The sequence below is a fragment of the Cervus elaphus genome, chromosome 5 (assembly GCF_910594005.1).
Source record: "Cervus elaphus chromosome 5, mCerEla1.1, whole genome shotgun sequence".
In the NCBI taxonomy this organism is placed as follows: Eukaryota; Metazoa; Chordata; class Mammalia; order Artiodactyla; family Cervidae; genus Cervus; species Cervus elaphus.
In genome coordinates, this window is record NC_057819.1 from 58788616 (window position 1) to 58803514 (window position 14899).

The window sequence follows — 14899 nt, forward strand, 5'->3', positions numbered from 1 at the left end:
AATCCTTTACGAACTGTGTTACCCAATTGCTTCACATATCTCTATGCTGTGATAACTTCCTCAATGTTTCATATGGTGAAAATACTAATCCTTACAATGTAAGTTTTTAGGTAAGAATTTTCTAATGCACTCTTTAGAGTCTTTCATTCTAGAAACCCAAAGTACTGTAGCAAGATCAGCCCAGCAGTCCTCTATGGAAAACAGTCCTATCCCCGATATAAAAATGACAGTGAGTAGAGTCCCACCCATGTGGTCACTGAGAGAGGAGTCAGGTGACTTAATTTCACAGAAGGGTTTTTCTCAGACATCATCGTCTTCCATCAGGGTTGGCAAAGAACCTCAGCTGACTAAAAATAAGGATAAGGGCGATTGCTATTTATGAAGTACTGGCTATATGTCCATGATTTGGGGTACATTACTTCATTAAAACCTTAGAGCACCCTATAGGTTAGGTATCATTAGTCTCATTGTACAGATGAAGAAATTGAGGCTCCAGGAGGTGATGAGTGGTCCAAGAGCATCCAGCAACAGAGGGTACAAGCTGGGACCCGAGCCTAGCTGTGCATCATTACACTGATGTTTACTCCGTTTCATCCACGGGGCACCACACACTTGCAGCAGTTCGCAGACCTTTAACCCACCACCATTATGACGTCAAAGAGAAGCTTTGTGGAGCTTTGGATTAAACCTTCAGCTAAGTTTTATTGACACCTATGGAGTCTAATTTCTCAGGGTTGTTCCCAACTGTCTCTAACAGATTAGAATTTCGGGGAAATTTGGACAGTTGACCTATCACTTCAGTGATGGGAATGTTTCTTGGGAAATCTAACAGTAACAGGAAAGTTTAAGGACATACTTTAATAAAACGCAAAATGACAGGGCAGGAAATTCCCGGAACTGTTTTCCCCACCTTCCGGCACTCTATTTTTGGTATTGCTTTTAGGTTATTCCCATCTGCTAGGAAAGCTGTATCAGCTGAAAAACTTCCTTTGAAGCCTCCTATGACTTCCATGGTCTCATCACCTTTTTCACTTGTTCTGGGGAAGAACCTTACAAAGTTACATTGAAAGTGGAAAAGGTAAATGTAAAAGCAACAGCCACTGGGTGTCACTGACTTACCACTTGAATACACCTCATCTCTCGTTTCTATAGCAGGAGAAAACCTGGCCATTTTAGGGGGGTCTTTAAAAACCCCTCATGGTTTTGAGTGCTACGGGCAAAGATAGAAGAGCTTAGAACACTAAAAATACAGACCTTCTACATGGGGAAGCACAGTGCCAATTACTCTTCTGTCCTCTTATAAATTATTCATCACTGTAAGGAATGAGATTCCCATTTTAGAGATGGATCTACTAAAGCAGAGCAAGCTAACAGTGGAGGATGACAGAGAACACATTCTAAGCTTTATGTTTAAACTCTGGTGCTCTCTTTTCATTTTAAAATAATTCTCCCATTACTTCATCCTTGTCCCCACCTCCCAATTCTGTATCTAAGAAGAGAACAGTGAAGCCACTTGAGGACATCTGAGAATTTCAGGATTCAGATTATATCCCCAAACCCTACAACATGATGTTAGGAGCTGTCATTTAACATGTCTATCCTGAACCCGGCACATTCATAGCAGTATCTCATTTAATCCTCACCACAAAATAGTACGTAGGTTTTCACATCACCAGACAAAAAAAGGCGGGGCGGGGGGGGAGTGGAATCAGAGACAGTAAGTAACTTACGTAAGTTCACAAAGGTGGCAAGGTGAAGATTTCAGATTTTATCCCACAGTTTTGGCCCACAAATCCATGCTCATTCTGCTACATCAGGCTGCATCTCTATAGAAAAGCTGCCTTTATTTTGGGCACATTCTTTTCAAAATCATATATTGTGCCAAATCTTCAGTTGACAAAGTTGTTGCTGTTGTTCAGTTGCTAAGTCATGTCAAACTCTTTGTGACCCCATGGACTGCAGCATGCTAGGCTTCCCTGTCCTTCACTATCTCCCTGAGTTTGCCCAAACTCATGTCCATTGAGTTGGTGATGACATCCACCCATCTCATCCTTTGTTGCCCCCTGCTCTCCCTGCCCTCAATCTTTCCCAGCATCAGGGAAAGATTGGAAAAAATTCCAATGAGTCAGTTCTTAACATCAGGTGGCCAAAGTACTGGAGCTTCAGCTTCAGCACCAGTCCTTCCGATGGATATTCAGGATTGATTTCCTTTAGGATGGACTGGTTGGATCTCCTTGCTGCCCAAGGGACTCTCAAGAGTCTTTCCCAGCACCACAATTTGAAAGCATCAATTCTTCAGTGCTCAGCCTTCTTTAGGTCCAACTCATATCTGTACATGATTACTGGAAAAAACATAGCTGTGATTATATGGACCTTTGTTGGCAAAGTGATGTCTGTAATAGGTGATAAAAAAATTATTAAGCCTAAAATAAGTGTGTCTGTTGATTTTTGAGATCACATCCCAGGTAATTCCATTTGCTGAGGGAATCAATTGCAGTCTGTCATCTCCCAGAGATTAAGAATTTTCCCCCCAAACTCCTCAGGGTGACATTTTGTCCTGGAATTTAGTTTCTCAGGATCTTCCTCTGTCTAAGCAGACCAAAGCTTATCTCTTTCCATAGTGGATGTGTTCCTGTTCTCATTTTTGGCTTAAAAATACCCATGCATCTGGAGAAATGTAATCCTTATTGGGGCTAAAGGGTGGTAGAGAGCTCTGGGGTTACTTGCTTATCTTCCAGTAGGTGCAGTCACAGTCCAGCAAAGCTACATACTCTTCAATTCCCTGATTCTTCCTTGCCAACCCTGTGAAGCTCAGAGCTGGAGGCTTTCTCTGGGGATGATAAGATAGTGTATCTCCATCACTGCCAAATTCCTGCCCTGCAAAGAAGCCAGATTTCCAGCTGATGCTTTTGGACTTTTCACCTCCCTGAATCACACCTGGATTATGGATTTTTCCTTCCTATAACCTGAGGCCAAAACATCATGACTCCTGTGCTTCCTACTTTGTTCCTGTAGATCCACAGATTTATGGATTTCTGTTCGGACATGGTTATGGTGGTAACTTTTCTATTGACCTTGTGTAGTCTGGCAAATAATCTCACTATTTCAGGTTTTTGTTTTTTTTTTTTAAGGCTGAGACGCATGGCTTGCAGGATCTTAGTTCCCCCACCAGGGATCGAACCGGGAGCCCTGGCAATGAACATGCTGAGTCTTGACTACTGGTGTAAGTGTGTGTGCTAGGTCACTTCAGTCATGTCTGCCTCTTTGTGACCATATGAACTGTAGCCCGCCAGGCTCCTCAGTCCATGGGGATTCTCCAGGCAAGAATACTGGAGTAGGTTGCCATTTCCTCCTCCAGGGGCTCTTTCCAACCCAGGGACCCAAGCCCCGTCCCCTACATGGCAGGCAGATTCTTTACCACTGAGCCACCAGGAAGCCTCTTAACCACTGGACCACCAGGGATCTCCTCTATTCAGACTTTAAGAAAGAATTAGGTCCTAAAATACAGCTCTGTCTTCCTTTCCATCCTTCTTCTAAGGCAAATGTAACCTTTTTCTTGTCAGCAAATCTCAAATATCTGGGGAATAAGGACTCTCTCCATCCTCTCCCCCACCCCCTATTGCTGATCCTCCTGCTTCTTTCATCATCATTTTCTGGATAATCACATCATATGCACCTGGAAAAACTCAAGCTTTCTCTCTCAATGAGCATTTCCAAAACAGACATGAAATAAATGTACACTAGATGCAATCTAGTTGAAACTCAATTATTAAAAATAATATTCCAAAATTTTATCTTAAAAACTATATCATAAAAAAACACAAATAATAGGTATTTTAAAATATGGGCCTCTCTACTGCCCATGCAAACTTTGGGGTTGTTTGGAATACAGGTATAGGTGATTAGGAAGGGTGGGGAAGGGCTTTTCACATTTGTGACTTATCACAGAGTAGATATCATCTGCATAAGTACAGAGAAGCATTCAGCTTCCTTTTGCCCCAAATTACTGATAGGAGCATCTTGTTCTGCTTTCAGTTCACTTGATGTTGCTTCAGTCCCTGTCCCCCCACCATTGTGTATCTTCACTTAGGTGGTAGGGACAGACAAAGGAAAAAAGCAGGTGATTAAATGGTTAATCCCACTAGTGGATTGTAAGTAGAAAAATATGGGAAACCCCTAAGTTAATGATTACTCAAGAACGCAAGCTTCCTTCACCACAAAACCAAGCAGGTTTGCTTAGCAACAAAACCATGCAACAGAAGCATGAGGCATGCCCCCAAACAATAAAATAATGGTACCATGATACCCACATCCTGCCCATTGAGCTCAGAAGTTAATGAGCCCTAGGACTTCTTCCCTGCACACATAAAAACAATCATTTGTGGACCTAGTTTGACCATGTAGGGACAAGAAAACTCCCCTGCTCAACCAGGAGGAGGAATCGATGATGACTAGAAAGACAAAGAAGATCTCCCCCTCCCCACTTTCCTTTGATGATAAAGCTTTAACCCACTAAGTTCTCGGGCATGGCACCTTCTCACCTGCCAGCCTGTAAACCTCACAAGTGTCCTATTCTAATAAATCACTTCTTAGCTATCACTTTCCTCTTGCTGAATTCTTTCTGTGCTGAGACATCAAGGACTGGAGCTCTTTGAAGCCCCTAGAAATGGCACCACTGTCTGTTTCATAGGTACCCTCTGCATGGCACTGTCCTTCTTCCAGACTTAGATGCTCTAGCCTGCTGGTCATTCTATTCAACCAGCACATGTGTACTAAGTGACCACTCTATTTCAGGTACTGATTTCACATTCTTACTTTTGTGCAATGCCCACCTTCTTCAGTCCCTGCTTCCCACAGCAGGACTAGTTAAGGAACTGGTTGAAGGTCACACAGTCAAGAGTGGCCAGAGGAAGGATGCAAAACACAACCCGAATGTGAGCTACCATGTGGTCCCAGCTCTGAGGTTTACTGCATCTACATTAAAAAGACTTCCCTCTCTCATTCAGGGTCTTTCATTTCTTCATCTAATAAGTTTCCTGAAAGACAAGGTAAATAGAAAATAACATAGAACAAAGTACCTTAAGTTAACCGATATTCTAAAAGATAAAATCTGACACATTATTATCGACACAATTTCCCTCCTTTTGTCAAGATATTTTAGTCATTGGTCATTACAGAGGAGTAATTATCTTACCAAGGGAAACCCATTTTATGGAAATGTGTTAATTTGGAAAACACGCCTCCTGAAGGGCATGGAACCCTTCCAGGATCAGGTCAGGATTAGGACAGCTGGGGGAATCATGGTATATTCATCTTGGGAGGGACTACCATCAACATTCTCTCATTTTCACAATCCACATTAGCAATTTAAAAGGTGAACATTGTTCAAAGCTGCAGACACAATAAGGCGTTGTCTGTGGAGGAAGAATTCTAACTCTGCCTAAGGAAAGAGAATTCATGAAAATGAGAAAATGTACTTTGAAGAACATAGTAGGAAAACTCGGCAGAGGTGAAAAGTACTTTCTGTATCCTGATTACAATGTTATTGCCACTCTCTGATCATTTGTAAGGGAACATTCCCCCCTGACAAGTACACTCTGCTCTTGGAGAGGAATCTGTGACCTCAGGATGCTGTGAATGTGATGGTGGGATCAGGACGCCTGGTCCATGGGAGGTTCATATCAGAACATAACTCTGCCCAGTTTCTCCAGTATCCATGCCCATCCAGCTGTTGAGCTGGAGGCCAGAACAAGCAAGGCTGGTGAAGATCACCACCAGGGAATCTCCACCCCTCAGGCCTCCTTGCCCTGCACCCTCACCGCTGCTTGAGTTTGAGCAGTTCAGCTAATTCATCGCCAGCCCAGGAGACCGCCCCTCCCAGCAGCACTTATGCTCAGGGGGCACAGAAGTTACAAAGGGTTTTGGTCCTTGTTGAGGGCTGTTATTTATTTATTTATTTTTTAGTGCTTATTTATTTGGTTGCACTGGGTTTTAGTTGGGACCTACATGATCTTCGATCTTTGTGGTAGCATTGCAGGACTATTAGTTATGGCATGAGCGAGGAGTCCTGGTCACTGAAGCACCAGAGACGTCCCAAGGGCTGTTGATCATTAAAATACACTGATCAGGGCTTCCCCTGGTGATCTAGTGGTTAAGTGTGTGCCAATGCAGGGGACATGGGTTCGATCCCTGGTCCAGAAAGATCCCACATGCTTCAGAGCTACTACGCCCGTGTACCACAACTACTGAGCCCTAGCTCTAGAGTCCAGAAGCTGCAACTACTGAGACTGTGCTCTAATGCCCAGAAGCCACAAATTCTGAGCCTGTGAGCCACAACTATTGAAGCCCACGCACCTAGAATCCACGCTCCACAAGAGAAGTCACTGCAATGAGAAGCCCACACATTACAGTGATGAGCAGACCCCTCTCAAAGCAACTAGAGAAAGCCCATTTGCAGCAATGAAGACCCCAAAGCAGCCAAAAATAAATACATAAATCTTAATAGAAAATAACCACACACACTGATCAGATAAGAGCAAAGCCATGTCTAGCATCTCTAACTGGCTTGTCCCATTCTTTCTGACTGGAGTTCACCCAGCTAGCCAGAAAAGCCTCTAACCCTGCTCATTCCATCCAGGCCTTTTGCTCTCCATAAAGCAGGAAACTTAAAGAAACTGATTACAATTTCACCAACTAAAAGAAAATTTAGAAGTATTGTCAACTAGGAAATTTCACAAACCCTAATGATGGTGTTAGGTAGTTGTAAATCTATGGCTGATTCATATCAATGTATGACAAAACCCACTGAAATGTTGTGAAGTAATTAGCCTCCAACTAATAAAAAAAATTAAAAATAAATAAATAAATAGATTCCAAAGGTTCAAAAAAAAAAAAAAAATAGAATAGGGAAAAGGAGTCCAGAATGGCGGTGGCTAAAAGACCTGGAAGGGAAAAGCCCGCGAAAATAGAACAAACAACACTCCTGGCTGGCCCAGGGACAGAGAAACATACAAAAAGAGGAACCAAAGCCCTCTTCTCCCACGCGATGGGGCACTCTTCTCTTCACGTCTTTGGGTCGACGTGCTCTCACGCATCGAAGATGGATTTTCCTGCTATTATCTAAATAAAATAGAGCTGTAACACTGATTTATTTAAGAGCTACAACACGGTCCGTTCTAGACCTGAGAGCTATAACATGGTTTGTCCTCCGAGAGCTGTGACCCACCAAGGGGGCTTTAATGTCCGTCACTCCAAATTTTTGTTGTGACGAGACAAAGAACCGAGCAGCATACACTCGCCTGACAATGGTCAGACTGCCTTGAGGCTGCCAGTTCAATTGGCTGCTAAAATATCCTTGGGTACCTATGCCCACAATACCAAAGAAGGGCATAGGATAACTGATGCTTTCTAAACTGCCCTCAAACAAACGAGATAAAGTCCCTTTGTTAAATGTCTTCAAACATTATATTGTCCAATTAAACACAGTATTCAAAGCATCATGAGCTATGTTATAAAGATAGAAACAAGGAGAAGGGAGCTGAGAACTACCATCTGGACATGTAGCTTCAGGTGCAATAGGGAAGAATCTTTAGATTCTATTACAAGTTAGTCACTAAGGGGACGTTGCCTATAAGCTCAAAGTATACATAAAGGCACATCTCTGGGAATCCTACCTCTAAGGTAATGAGCATCAAACTAAAATACCTGTGTTTAGTTCACAGGAAACATCCTGACCAGGCCCACCTGTGAATGGCTGCATGCAGAATGAAATTAACAGACCCCTTCTGGAGGCTGACCGGAACCAGGAAATGTTTAACTTTACTTTATCCTCTTTCAGTATAAGGGGCTTCGCAGGTGGCATCACCTGCCAAGCAGGAGATGCAGGAGACATGGGTTCAATCCCTGGGTCAGGAAGATCCCTGGAAGGAGGAAATGGCAACCCGTGTCAGTATTCTTGCCTGGGAAAATCCTATGGTCAGATGAGCCTAGCAGACTACACTCCATGGGGTCGCAGAGTCGGACATGACAGAGCATGCATGCATGAATGAACCTTTCAGTATAAAAGAAGCCTGAATTCTAACCCAGGCAAGATGGCTCTTTGAGAAAAGAGTCCACCATCTCCTCTGTATGCTGATTTTCCAAATAAAGTTGCTATTCCTTGCCCCAGTAATTCACCTCTCGATTCACTGGCCTGTTGTATGGTGAGCAGTATGAGCTTGGACTCAGTAACACAAATAGCAAGTTGTTTACAGAAAAGAAAGCGTCTCAGGATTTACGTTAGATTTTTATTCTCCCCTCCTCGAGCACCCCAGTGCAGCTCCTTTTTGACCCCAACCTTAATTAGAACAAAAAAGAAAAGGAGACGCCAAGAAGAAGGGGTAAGGGAAGGGTGCAACTTGCTCTTCCTGATGGCAGTTTTCCTGTATTCTAGTTGAGAGATGAACAGTCTGTAAAGATGCATTATGATAGAGAAACTGCCTGTTGAGCAATTGGAAGCACCAGAGAACTCCCACTTTGTTACCATGAACCCAGAGCTATGGGGCAAGGACACTCCAAACCAAATTGGCCTGCAGTGAGTGAAGGATAAGCCTGAAAAAGTCTGGTCCCCAAAAGGAATCAGGATGTTTTTAAGTCAGGATCTCCCTCTCATCAAGTTCCAGGAAGAAAGCCAAGCTTAATTAAGCTTAATTCATGGTGAGAAATCACTCCTTAGAACTAGTTTTCTCTTAAAAACATACTCTCTTGAGCTCATCCTTCAAGCTAGGATGAGTCTTACAATATTAATATTATTCTGATTCAACTAAACTCTGCCAGAGTACGTTAGGGTCTATTTGTGTCTGTGTGTGGCAATACCAACTTCCTGCTTAGGAAACCAGATCTTATTTACAAATTCATGCATTTCAGGAATTTGAACTTTTGTAGGCTAAATCGACAATCATAATCATTTCAAATGATGCAAATGTTCAAATCTAGCCACCTACTACCTGAATTCATAGTTTCAGTTGCTGTACTTTGATAAATTTATTTCTGATACCTACTCCAAATTCCAGTTTTATTTCCCTCATGATAACATCTAATTTAACATCATAAAACTATAAGAGTTTTTGTTGCCAAAATTAACCAACATATTCTTTTTATAAGAAAACTGATGTAAAGACAAATAGAATGTCTGGAAATTGCCAAAATAAATCACCAAACCAAGTAAAAAACATTCATTGATGATGAATATGATATAAACAAAAGAATCAGTCTGAGTAGAAGAAAAAGATGATTCAGATGCAAAATTTTCAAATCTTGTTAGGTGAAAAAGTAATATTTTGTGTACAAATAGCCTTGTCCAACAACCAAATTTGTGTTTATTTTTACAAAAAGATGAATTATCTTTTAACAATATTCCACAGATGTACAGTCACTCTCAGATATAAGTAGCAGAACTCAATATATGATCTCATAAAGAGGGTAACTTAGCCTCTAGTGAGATTGATTTCTTAAAATGGCTAAACTACTGTCATCTATATATGCTTTTTGTTTTCCTTTATCTCTGTAGTAAATTATTTAAAACAGCATATCCCACAATTTGACTATGGCCTACATTTTAAATTAATTTCACCAAAATTTTCACTTAATAATTCTATAAATTCATTATATCACTGAAAGTGTGAAGCTATGCACAAGAATATTTCTCATAACTCATTTTCTCCCGGGACAAATTAATCTTTGTACAAAAATATCATGCAAATATTTATTTGCAAAGAATTCTAAGCATGTCTTTAGAAAACCACATTCATAAACAAACTAGTCGGGCTGTTTAAAAAGACTCTCCGCCAAGTTGGTAATTCTTTCATGTTGTTTTAATTACTTTTATAGAAGCACTTTGTGTATGAAAGACCTACATGACTTTTGACTGCATAGGGAAGTTTCATTTTTAAAAAGTAAAGTTGTGATACAGTATTACTACAATTGAGGGCAATTCCTCCCATAGCTAAGCTATTTTGTCTCCCACAGGGACCAATTTTCTAGAAAAGCACATGGAGCAAATGGGGAAAGAAGGGAGTCTATATACATCATAGAATCTAAAACCTAGATGTCCACCTCTGCCCTCTCTGAACTGCTGAGAGCATTTTCAGGTCAAACAGTAACATATGGTGCCTCCTAGAGGCCTTCGACCTCATGGTACTGATTTTTACATCTCTTAATCTCCTTTTTTAGGAGTATGCCCTATGTATTTAAGACCCATGTCACTTTCCTTGGCCCCATCTTATTCTCCATTTGTTCAATGACCTTGAACAATAATAGCCACCCATCCAACCAACATTCCCACCTACACCCAGTTTACATATAAATGTAAATCTGTACTTTTGTAGGTTAGCTAGACTCACTCTGCTATGTTTTGACAATGTTGTCTTGTGATGTCAAACAGACTGATGTCTCCACTAAAGAGAATTAATATTTCTGTGATAACTATCTGGGGAAGAGGAAAGTCCTCAGACAGAAAACTGGACCTTGGAAGACAAACTTTAAATTCATTCATTCTTTCATTCTATGAATATTTATTGAGGTCTTACTAGACACCTGACCGCGTTCTCCAGCCCAAACCATTGTCCAAACTGAAGACTGTAGGAGAGAAAAACTTTTACCTCGACCCTCTTAGGGTTCTTTTAATTGGGCCTGAGAATTAAATTGATATAAGACAGAGCAACAGGAGAAAAGCATACAAATCTAGAAGAAATTTTATGTGACATGGGATTCTAACCCAAAGAAATGGCAAAACCTATTTTTTTTTTTTTTTGCATCAGGTTGAACAAAGAGAGGCAGTTGTGGAAATGTGACTAAACCACGTGGGGAGGCTGAAGGAAGGTAAGAATTATTTTAACAAGGTTTATTTATGTAGAATTTTCTCCATTTCAGTTTCTTGTCCTTGAGGATGAGAATGTTACTTTCCTTCTGGTACAGTAAGTCCCCTACACATGAACCTTCAGGTTATGAACGTTCAAAGATGCAAACGAGTGTTCACATATCCAGTCACGTGAGCTGACTCACATGTCTGGCATGCATTGGCACTTTGTGCTTTTGTGACTTCCACAGTACAGCACTGAAGAGAGGATAGTAGTGCAGTGTCTTTATTTCAAGCCCAGGATGTCCAGAAGCCAGAGGAAACGCAGCAGCATATAGTTCAATGTGTTAGTTGGACACCTTAGGTAACTTAGAAACGAAATTAGACCTATGAGTATGCTCTTGGAACAGAACTTATTCATCCATAGGAGATTTACTGTATAGGTAAGACATCTTTCATATAGTAATTTCATGTCCTATTTTTAAGAAAAAGAAGGAAGATCAGATTGTTTTTCTTGCATCTGCTGTTTTTCAAGCACCCTTGACTTGAAATAATCAATATGCTAAAGAAGCATATTTTAGAGTGGCATATTCTGAACTCCTTGGAGATCACATATCCAACATCCCACTCAGCTTGTCCTTTTGGAAATCTAAAAGGCACCTCCAATTCAATGTGCTCATAACTAAGGGTCTCATATTCTGACTCCCCAACATGCTCCCAAGGTCAGCTGCTAACAACTCGTTTCCAGTTGCTCAAAATACCTGATTCCTCCCCTTTTCTCAAACTCCATATTCAATCCATTAAGAAATCCTGTTGTCTCCCTCAGAATGGGAGAAAATAACTGCAAACGAGCAACTGACTAAGGATTAATCTCCAAAATATATGAGCAGCTCATACAGCTCAATATCAGAAAAATCCAATAAAACAATGTGCAGAAGACCTAAACAAATATTTCTCCTAAGACACACAGATGGCCAATAAACACATGAAAAGATGCTCAATATTGCTCATTATTAGAGAAATACAAAACAAAACTAGAATGGGTATCAACTCAAAACTAGAATGGGGTATCAACTCACACCATCAGAAAAAAAAAAAACAAAAAACTACAAACAATAAATGCTGGAGAGGATGTGAAAAGGGAATCTTCCTGCACTGTTGGCAGAAACAGAGATTGATACAGCCACTATGGAGAACAGTATGGAGATTCCTTTAAAAACCAGGAATAAAACTAGCCTAGGACCCAGCAATTACATCACTGGGCGTATACCCTGAGAAAATCACAATCCAGAAAAACTGCAGTACTGTTTACAATAGCTAGGACATGGAAGAAACCTAGATATCCATCAACAGATGAATGGATAAAGAAGATATGATATATATATATATATATTATATATATATAATAGAATATTACACAGCCATAATAATTTGAGTCAGTTTTAGTGAGGTGGATGAACCCACAGCCTGTGAAGTAAGTGAAGTAAGTCAGAAAGATAAAAGCAAATATTGCATATTAATGCACATATACGGAATCTAGAAAAATAGTACTGATGAACCCATTTGCAGGGAAGGAGTGGAGATAGAGATGTAGAAAATGGACATATGGACACAGCTGGGGGAGAGCATAGGAGTAATTGACAGAGCAGCATTGACATATATACGCTATCATGTGTAAAACAGACAACTAGCGGGAAATTGTTCTATAACACTGGGAGCCCAGCCTGTGATGACCTAGCGGGGTAGGATGGGAGGGGGCAGGGAGGCATGCGTGCTAAGTCACTTCAGATATATATAATTATGACTGATTCACATTGTTGTACAGCCGAAACCAACACAGCATTGTAAAACAATTATCCTCCAATTAAAAAACAGAGAAAGAAATCCCATTGTCTCTACCTTCAAAATATAACCAGAGCATGGCTCCTTTCTACTACCTCCACCATTAAAACTCTGGTAGGAAAAAAAAAAACTCTGGTAGGGTGGACAATTGCAGAATTGTCCCAACTGGAATATTGTAACACCCCCCACACAAATTCCTCAGCCTTCCCCTTGCTTCCCTATAGTGGACTCTTAACAGTACAGCTCAAATGATTCTGATAAAATTTAAGTTCAAATCATGCCACACCTCTGCTCGAATCCCTTCAGTGACTGCATTTCACTCAGGAAAAGCCAAAGTCCTTACTGCGGCCTCTAAGCCTCCCTTGACACTTGCTCCTGGTCACCCGTCCCTTCCTCCAGCCACGCTGGTCTCTGCATGCTTGCTGTAATTAGCAACCAGCTTAAGCTCTAGGCCCTGGTTCCTTCCTCTGCCTGGTACACAATCCGCTCCCCCACCAGCATATATTCCCAAGGTTAATTCTTGTACCTCTTTCAATCTGTCTCAGCTCTACCTTCTCCAGATGTCCTCTGCATACCACTCTATCCTATACGGTAAAGACAGCCCACCCTGGACACACCAGCTCCCCACCAGCATTTCTGACCTTCCTCACCCTCTTCTTTTTTTTCCCCATGGCACAGAATTCATTCCACTCAAACTTCCTTATTGTGTTTCGCTTGATGTTTGCTTTTGTCTCTCCAGTTTCCTGACACATCCCAAGCATCTGGCAGAGGGTGGGCACTCGAAGAACAACTGCTCAGCGAAGGACAAGCAAAGCAGATGTGATCTCTGGCATCAGGAAGGGGACGGGCCACAGGACTGACAGCTCTTCTCTCTGAGCTTCCTTTCGGGGTTGGGACCCCAATGAGCCTGGGGGGCATGAAGGTGTCGGAGGGCGTCCCCAGGTGGAGCAGGAAGCATGGCCTCTCTGGACAGAAGCTGCTGGACCACAACCTCAAGAGAAAGAAGTTATTCCTCAACCCCCCTAATTTTATCGACATATATTTGACAAATAAAATTATATTTAAAGTGTACAACGTGGTGATTTGATATGTGTACATAATGTGAAAGTCCCCTTCATTAACATATCCCTTACACCTCACATAATTGTCTTTTTTCTTTTTCTGGTGTGAACACTGAAGTTCTACTCTCTTGGCTCAGCAAATTTTAATTTTTTTTTGTAATCAGCTCACGGGATCTCAGTTCCCTGACCAGAGACTGAACCTACGCCCTGGCAGTGGAAGCATAGAGCCTTAACCACTGGACCTCTAGGGAAGGCCCAGCCAATTTTAGTTATACAATAAAGGATTATCAACTACAGTCACTGTGGTACACATTAGATCCTCAGTTCTTATGGAACTTATAACTGAAATTTTATACACTTTTATCAACCTCTCCCTAGTCCCCTGACCCCACCAGCTGCTAGCAATCACCATTCTGCACCTGATTTCTATGAGTCCAACTTTTTTTTCAGATTCTACATATAAGTGATATATCTTGTCTTTCTCTGTCTGGTTTATTCCACTTCATTTAAAATGCACAAGGTCCATCCATGTTGCCACAAATGACAGGATTTCCTTCTTTCTCGTGGCTGAATAATATTACTACATATATGGAAATATTATATATAATGGAATGATATCTCCCATTTTCATCTGTTGATGGATATTTAGGTTGTTTTCACATCTCAACTACTATGAAAAATGTTGCAATCAATATGGGAGTACAGAGATATCTCTTCCAGGTAATGACTTCATTTCCTTTGGATATACACCCAGAAGTGAAACACTGCCTCACATGGTAGATCTATTTTTAGTTTTTTGAGGAACTTGTATACTGTTTCTCCCACAATGGCTATACCAGTTTATATTTTCACCAACAGTGCACAAAATTTCCCTTTTCTCCACATCCTCGCCAACCTTTTCATTTCTTAACTTTTTTTTTTTATTTATTTTTATTAGTTGGAGGCTAATTACTTTACAATATTGTAGTGGTTTTTGCCATACATTGACATGAATCAGCCACGGATTTACATGTGTTCCCCTTCCCGATCCCTCCTCTCACCTCCCTCCCCATCCGATCCCTCTTGGTCTTCCCAGTGCACCAGCCCTGAGCACTTGAATCATGCATCCAATCTGGGCTGGTGATCTGTTTCACCCTTAATAGTATACTTGCTTCAATGCTCT